This window comes from Ornithodoros turicata, unplaced genomic scaffold (genome assembly GCF_037126465.1).
Source record: "Ornithodoros turicata isolate Travis unplaced genomic scaffold, ASM3712646v1 Chromosome161, whole genome shotgun sequence".
Lineage (NCBI taxonomy): Eukaryota > Metazoa > Arthropoda > Arachnida > Ixodida > Argasidae > Ornithodoros > Ornithodoros turicata.
This window is the reverse complement of record NW_026999322.1, coordinates 186,094-193,806: the sequence shown is the minus strand read 5'-3', so window position 1 is coordinate 193,806 and position 7,713 is coordinate 186,094. Positions and strand designations below refer to the sequence as shown.

General features: G+C 45.5%; 1 long non-coding RNA gene across 1 annotated transcript; it reads right to left on the bottom strand.

The window, feature by feature from the left end:
- Nucleotides 1-931, bottom strand: LOC135372703 (uncharacterized). Its single transcript, XR_010416074.1, has 3 exons — nt 644-931; nt 437-587; nt 1-94 (listed from the first exon to the last, which is right to left on the bottom strand). It is a non-coding gene; the product is annotated as an uncharacterized LOC135372703 (long non-coding RNA).
- Nucleotides 932-7,713: the final 6,782 nt, after the last annotated feature.

Here is a 7,713-nt window from a genome sequence, read left to right as displayed (position 1 = left end):
TGATATGTTGGCGTCTTGTGTCTAACGCAGCCATCGGGGTCTGCTGTTTCTCTGCCTCTTGCAGTCTCAAAGACAGCGGAAAGGATCATGGACACTGAAATTTAGAGAAAGGGAACGGTATACCCTATCACGTTATTGACGTACATACTGTGATAGCTCGGGTCTCCAATCAAACAACAGGACAACCAGGGACAAGATCAGGAAGCGCAGACCGTTCGCCTCCGCCATATAAAGTGCCCGCGCGGGCATTTTTGATGTCCACCTGACCGACGGTCAGCGTGGCGGCACCCGCGTCACGATAACATTTCATGCTCTATTCGTGTGAAGTCACCCTAAAAGGTACAAGTTACATCTGGGACACTTTCTATGTGTGAGAACACCCTCGAAGAGGAATGTGGAAATACGAGAAAGCAGGCGTAGTCAAATTTGTACGTACAGAACAGGACGTATGCAAGGAAGGTCACAGGCCTATTTGCAGATGCCATTCTTCTGGATGTACTGTCGGTACTATGTGCGTAAGCTGCCTCAAAACACCTGGTACAAGAACCCTCTGATATCGTGTAAGTGTGACACACAGGAGAAGCTGTCTGTAATAGAAACAAAAACCGCTGAAAGCAGAGGATTTGAACGCAACACCGCTTACCTGACGGCGAATTATCGTTTTCGTGCAGAACAGTATGCCGCTGTATGTTAAGCGTAGAAACAGGCGAAGAGGGAACGGAAGAGGGACCAATGAAACGCAATGCACTCTCAAGTCAGTGCACGTTTATATAAGAACCTAAGGGCTATTAGACGCAGACGTTATTGAAGGAAATACCACTTTGAACAATGGTATAACAATGGCCGCGTCTCGCGGCGTTCGTTAGAAGGTATGACTCATGCTTTACACAACTTTCTCATCCGTCATCCTGGCAGCACGTGTAATTAGGTAATTACACTAAGTAACAATTAACCTCTACCTTGCAAGTAACATTTAATTAACTTTTAAGTAACCTTTTCAGAGCGAGCTGAAGCCAGAGCTCGGCTAACAAGGCGAAGTAGGAAAGGTTCATAACCTTAAAGCGCTACAGGGACAAGGGCGGAGAGACATACACAACGCATAGACGCACCTTCAAGAAAGATTTATTGAAGAGTGCACGAACTGCTTATGTGCTAACTGGAGCCACCCTTCCGTGGGTCCTGTCCCGCCTTGTCATCTGCCGGCACTCTTGCATACACGTGCTTGGATACCCTAGTTCTTTATCAGGCAACCCTAGTTCACAGGCAGGATACACGCATGCTCCAATTGTGAGATCTTAGCTGCTTGGATTATCTCACGCCTGGTCCTATCGCTACTGCCTGTGAAGCCGGTGGATTGTTTCAATTGCGGTTTGCAGCCACACTGACTGCAATGTGGAGCCATCCATTCATCCCGTTTATTGTCGACATGAAGTTTATGTTCCCGCAACCCCTCTTTGATGCAGCGTCCAGTGTGTCCCACATAGAATTTACCGCACGACAAGGGTACTTGATACACAACCTGTCCCTTGCATTCCACATATGGGGTTCTCTGTTGTTTTGTATCCGCGCTCTTCCCCGTCAGTTCAGATGACGGCACGACAAAGCTTCCCGATTTCATATGGAGCAGGCAAGGCCATTTAACAACAGAGAACTTAGCCATGTTTTTTTTAAATTGGCACTAGACTTTATGCGTGGGCTCTGGTTCGTTCACAACGCAAGAGGGTTCGCACGTTTCCCCCTTTCCACCTCGCCAACCATCCCCTGCACTAGCCTACACTCTTAATCTGGTTGCTTTTAGGGCCACGTTGAAAATGCTGTAACATCTAATTTAAAAGTTTCGCTACTTTTCTGACAACGTTACACACCTTCTATAGGTCACAGTAGAAGGTACTCGTCGGTAATATAAGTGACTGGCCGAGTACCAGATGGTGTAACTTGTAAATATTTGTGTTCCCTATCCATAGAAGTAACGGCGATGTTATTTATAAGTTTTGCCCTCACCTTGGCCGCGCGCTGTGCACGTGGTTTCCGCCCTCTCGTTCTTCATCATTCACCCCTTGACATGCAACTGCCTGCAGATCTTGGACGCCATTTTTTGACACTGAAAATTTACCAGTTTTGACATCGTATGAGCTTCTCCATATCAGAGGTTTTCGGCTCTCACGAGCTCGAACTCTGCTGACGGAGGTCGCGCTGACGTGTCAAAGGTAAACTGTTTCTATACTTAACACTTTCTGCATGTCAATAAACTCAGAAACTGCTTTTTTCAGGCATCATGCCGTTCTCAGGTACGGACGCTCGCGGTGTTCGCCACGGAAGGTACACAGGAGATGAATGTGACTGCCCAGAATACATCTCTGAGGCAGACGAAACCGGAAATCATAAACGCATATTAGGCTGTTACTGCTAGCATGGACCCGGAAGGTACTTGGCACTTTCTGAAATCCGTAGGAATATCGATTTAGTTGAGGCTATACCTTTGCTCAATAGAAGGAGAGGAAGATGTAATTTTTATGTGAACAATTTCATTGACACGTGAAGAGACACAATAGCAGCGCGCACATGTGCGCAGCGAACATGTCCGCATAACCCTGTATTCACACGAGTCAGTTTTCTGTCGGCAGCAAGTCGGGAAGGAGTGAGAGGATATGCGAGATAAACGAGGTCACTACGCGTCTGAAGACGCCCGCTCGTTCTCTAGCATTCACACGAGTCATTTTCCCGGCGGCTGTCAGTTTTCCGATCCCTTCTGTATTCGCGCTTGCATATCGTCTGAGTCTAGCCTAGGATGGAGCAATGAAAGATGATGATGTATTGCGCTTGGGCTCCTTGTGGATGATTCAGAGTGTATTCACGTAAGAAGCGCTATTGAACGTAAAACAGCATTAACCCAAATCTCCGTGTGGACGACCCAAACGCCTGTCGGAGTATTTTGATAATAGACGTTGTCACATTCGGTTTTATTTTCCACTAATGAAGCGTATCTCGATGCTGAGCATGAATATAGGCGCGACAGCGTGCTGACAGGTGATGGACTGGCGATCAAGCTGTGATGTCGAGCTACAGGTAGTTAATAATTAATTAAATTAAATCAAATCAATTTTCATTTTCCTTTCGGTAGGACGAGTAGCTTCCAATTATTATGTTTTTATGCATGTATTGGAAAGGTGCAAGCGAACGATTATGTGTAGTCAACGTCTGTACTGCGAAAGAAATATCCGCGTTTACAAAATTCATGCTTTGTATTCCGTGTCTGTTTCGTTTCACCTAGAGAAAAATCTTCCTATGCAACACTACATTGTAGGCATCTATCTATGCCTTGCATAATTGTTCCAAAGCTGCTGCGCCGGTGTGTCGTTGCACCACTTTCGCGGTAAAGCCAAGCATCGTTGGCGTTCCAATTCAGAATTGGTCATAGTACAGTGAATGCCGTTGTATGGGACACACACAGAACAATCCTAATGAAATAAAAAGCAAGCGGGATAAGTATCCGTTCCGTCACCTTCTCCTTCTGCCGGCAGCAGACGCCGTCGGTCGTCAGAATCTGTGCCGGGAGGACAAGATATCCGGCTGCCTCCGACTGCCGCTCCGGAGATCAGAAAGTGGTGACGTGGCGAAGAGCGCCGGTCACGTGGCACCAGAGAGCGGTGACGTTCCCTGCCGCCTGAGCGTCAGCCGGCAGAAAACTGACTCGTGTGAATACAGGATGACGAACACGTTCCCTCATGCCCTTCCTTCAGCGTCAATCGTTGAAGGAAGAACAGACATTGAGATGCTTGTTAAAAAGAAAAAGAGAAAGAAAAGCAAATAATAAATAAATAAATAAAATAACGTTCAGAAGACAGTGAAAGGAAATAGCGAGAGACTAAACGACAACTCAAAAAGGAAAAGAGAACTAGGTTTTAATATCGTACCTTGGAAATATATAATTGGATATAATGTATAAGCTTGAAAACTGCTTCAGGTGAGTTTCAGTGAAGTTCATTGTCCTTCTAGGTATTCTAGAAGGTTCTCTTTTTTGCAGCGTTACGATTTTGCCGCCCCTTGACTAGATCGCAAAACGAGACGAACTTCCGATTATATTAAGCGACTTAGGGCATCTTCCCTCACGCCATGAATGTTTCTGTCTGCTGATTTTATTGATTGAATTAATGCATTAAAAGTGAATTGACCGACAAGCTGAACTGAAGACACGGGCACCAAAGTGTAGCTACATTCGCAAATAAGTTATTTCTGGGTGGTCTATAGCGAATGCGAGATTCATTGGGTGCGATAGAATCCCGAATCCCGAATTTTTCTTCTGACTTTATTTAGGAAAGTAAAACAACCTTTAAAGTTGAGCATCGCCTTTAAAATTTATGTCGCTCTGAGAACGCGTTCAAATTTATTCCGATGATTGCTATATTCTGTCGCTTGAGTAACTTGAGTGTCACTTGAGTGCCACTTGAGCTTTCTGTGTGTGGCAGAGCCGTTCCAAAGATTGTTTTCCGATTGTGTACCGAATAATGTTTGTAAATACATGTAAGGAAAAAAAACTACTGCCTGTCATTTCTTGTGGTCTGTGCACACTGACATCAACGTCATCACCACGTTACATAGGTCACTATTGAAAGCCAGTCACAAACGGTGACGTCTGAGATGGACCTGATTGGCTCCTATAGTTGGACCTTTTGTGACTAACTAAAGATCTTAATCGCATCAGTCTCACAGATCAGTCTTTGTGACTGGCATTTAACAGCGACCTGGTCACAGAAATTGAGGTACGGTGCCCGAAAAAGGTTTACAGGACACGAGGTCGGCGTAATTTTTCTTCAGCGTGATACTGTGGCCGTCGACATGACAGGAGAAGTGGAAAAGAGAAGAACAATCTGTTACTGCTTCTGCTTTCCACTTGTCCTCACGTGTCGGCGGCGGCACTGTCACGCTGAAGAAAAAGTACGCCGACCACGCATACCGTAAACTTTTGTCAGCCACTGTATCCTTAACATAAAGGTAACGGGAATATACCTCCTTAAGGCTACGATAGAGCCTCTAAGCAGGGGGTAGAATGTTCAAGGCAACAGTAACCTTAAAGGTAACGGTGATAATTCCATGAGGCTACACACAAGCCTCTACATAAAAGTTACACTTTGTAAAGGGGACCGTACTCGAAACATCAAGATAACCGTGATATTGTAAGAGGTACACCGTAGCTTTTATTCAAAAGAAACGAAAGGGAACACTGAACACTTCTAAATAGAGACAATTTCTTGGCCAATTTTTTACCTTTACTATACGGGTACGAAGCTAAGAGTGTAGTATAGGGTCCTTCTGGCATTATCCGATGTCCCCTTCAGCATATATAGAGATAGGGACAACATATTTCACCTAAAGTGATAAAAAAATCGTACTGGAGATGTACTCGTTGGTGAATTGTGGGACTTTCGGCAACTGTGTACTCGAAACGTTTGCCACTCTTTCAGAAGGCTTTAGACAATCTTTAATAGAGGGAAATTTACTTTTTCGATTGAGCCTTGACAATTGCCGAGCGAACCTCACTTATTTTTTACTGAAATATGAAGTCATCCACGAATAGCCACAGATTCAACAAAAGCTGTGCACGGTATCGCAACAAAAATAGTCGAAAAAAAGTGAAACTTACGCTTTAACCATGCCTGCTTGATTTTCGCAGAGAAACGCACGCAACATGTGCGTCTAGAGGAGCAAATGTCCACGCTTCTTGTTTTACCGTTCTTTCCCCCACTTTGTCGGCTGGCTTTAGACTGTGCAGCTGAGCGCGAACAAGCTAGAAACGGCCGTCCACAGCTGGGAGTGTGGCACGCTTGACTTGTACACATACGCCTCACGTACATCCATGGAGCATTCGCTCATTCCTACACGTCTGGAGCACATTCTTCTTCATTTCCCCCACTACCAACCTTCCCGAACCGCACTCTCCGAGTCTCTTAGTCAGCTGGACTTTCGCCCCTTCTCCCTATCGAAATTGCCTGGTCCCTTGCCCAATCCACCCCAGCAACGATCTGCGCTCAAAGCTCTTTTGACATTTCTGGACACCATCGGACTAGGATGTTGTATTCTGAAAGGCCTCATTATTTCATTCCCCACATCCCCACCAGCAATGGGATAGAGTATCGCCTCCGGCGATGAACCTCCCCACTCTCCATCTCAAAATAAAGTTATTGTTGTTGTACTGGCTTTGCACTGAGGTCTCAGAGGTGTTGCTAAGGGCCAGTTCTCACTTGGCGACGCCCGACGCGCCGTCGTGAGCGGGCGGCGGTGATAGACGCGAATATCCGGAGTCGGGAGAGGAGAGACGTCGAGCCAAAAAGACTGCCGAACTTCGTTCACGACGTCGGCGAGAGCTGCCGAGAACGACAGCTGGCGACCAATTAGGTGGCACAGGAAGGCCACGCCTCCTGATTTTTCGTCTGCTTCGGACCACGGAATGCCACTGTGGTGGGAACATGAAAATCATGCGGACTGACGGGGCGGCGGAAATGCGCCTCTAATTCCGCCGCCCGCTTACGACGCCGCGTCGGGCGTCGCCAAGTGACAGCTGGCCCTTCACCCTGCAACACTGATGTCTGATGTCGGTGATGTCGGTTTGCAGAGACACAATGTTTGTGCCGACCCAAAAGCGTGTCACATCACTACGCTGTGCCGATGAGATCCAACAAGCTCGAAACGGCCATTCACACCTGGGATTGTGCCTCGCTTGACTTGTAAACACACACATATATATGTACTTTTCATGATGCATGTATATATAGGGTGTTTCAAAAAACGTGTCATTCGGACTTTATAAAAAAACGGGGGGACGGAAAAATACGAGGTAAACGGCATTTGTGTGGCAACTGAATTTGCCACCTCGCAAAAATATTTGCATTTGATTTTAATTAAAAGAAATCAAATTTCTTTAATTGAACTCCAAAATTTCCCAAGTCAACCTAACGTTTCTTTTACAGAATTAGAGAGCCCGTAGCGAACTTAGTCAGATCCACCAAGAAATCCGCTCGATATTGCAATTGGAACTGCCCCAAAAAAGTCCTGAAATTGAGGCTTCAAAGTTTCGGGTATTCAACGGCGCACCAAACACCAACGGCGCACATTGGGGGTGAATGAAAGACGCGTCTTCTAAGAAGCGCAATGAACAAAATAAAGAAAAAAAATGGTGTTCCTTCACGAATTTTTTGCGGGCGATCTATCGAAAGGATTTTTGTTCTGAAAACGGTTACGGTATCAGGTGACCGAAAGGAACAGATGTTCTCATTGGGACAACTTTGTAGCTTTTATAATTAAAAAGTTAATTAATGAAAGTTAATTAAGACATTGCTTTTGGACTTTGCTAATGCCCTGCTAGGGAGTGCCCTCTAGCATATGCTATATTGCAATTGATTTCATCTTGGAAAAAGTGTTATATATCTTTTTTTAAAATCTGTTCACACTTTGCGTGGACACCCTGTATATCTCTTGAAATGTTGAAGTTGGGTCGGACGGCTACGTAATGATAGTGAACGTTCAGATAAATCGGAGACAGAAGTCGAAATTAGGGGAAGTAACAAAAAAGGGCGTTCTACAGGACAAAATAGCTATTCGTCCTGAGGAAGGCGGAGCTTCCGCCGTACGTAGTCATTGCCCGCCAAAGTACGTTTTTAACATTTAATAAACCCCTTTTTTTGTTACTTCCCATACTTTCATCTTCTGTCTCCGGTT